Source organism: Octodon degus, unplaced genomic scaffold, assembly GCF_000260255.1.
Source record: "Octodon degus isolate 3935 unplaced genomic scaffold, OctDeg1.0 scaffold00201, whole genome shotgun sequence".
Classification (NCBI taxonomy): Eukaryota; Metazoa; Chordata; class Mammalia; order Rodentia; family Octodontidae; genus Octodon; species Octodon degus.
This window is the reverse complement of record NW_004524777.1, coordinates 547,734-548,680: the sequence shown is the minus strand read 5'-3', so window position 1 is coordinate 548,680 and position 947 is coordinate 547,734.

The following is a 947-nucleotide window of genomic DNA, read 5'->3' as shown; positions in this document are numbered from 1 at the left end:
TGACCACTGGAAAAATGATAAGATGGGGGCTTTAAATTACAATACTGCATGTCAATTGGTAAATGCAATTTTCTTGAGTATGTTTGTCCATCTATCTATTCAACTGTTCTAGTAACCAGTTATAACACTTGCTGTTGCTTTGTTTGAGCTCAAAAATTTTTTGTCTTTTGGCTCTTTTTGAGATTTTCATAGAAAACTGTTTATGTAGGTTTTCAAGCAAACCAACTGGAATTGGTATTTTTGTTTAACTGATTTGCTTAAAACTCTTTTGCTTTGTAAATTCTTAGGCTACAATTACAGGGTTAATTTTTTCTTCTGTTTCAATAAAGATAAGGGTATAAGGTTACTTGGAGAGTTCATTGATAGCTGGTCAAATTTACAGCATGACAACAAGAGTGCTCAGAAAAAAAGAGTAAAAGGCACTTCATTTTATTTATTTATTTATTTATTTATTTATTTATTTATTTATTTTTATCTTTAAAGAGAGGACAAATTCTAATTAAGACAGAAAAAATGATACAGATTTTTACTTAGTAAAATAATATGAATTTCACAGTATTTGTTGTAATATATAGCATTGTTTTCCAACCAATTAGTCATAATACCACATATATGCATATAAAATTGGAAGAGGAATGAAACAAATAAAGAAATGTATAAGAAAATAGGTGTGGTGGAACATGTCTGTAATTAAAGCAATGGGGAAGCTGAAAACAGGAGGATCACTACAAGTAAAACTGCACAGTGAGACCCTATACCAAATACAGCAATTAAAAAAAATTAAAAAAATAAGGGGCCGGGGAGATAGCTCAATAGAAAAAGCACCTGCCTGGCAAGCACAAGGTTTGGAATTCAATCCCCTATAATGCAAATAATAATAATAACATCAGCAATAACAATAATAAATAAATATAAAAGGTTTCTGGGAAAAAGGTAACTTAGTATGG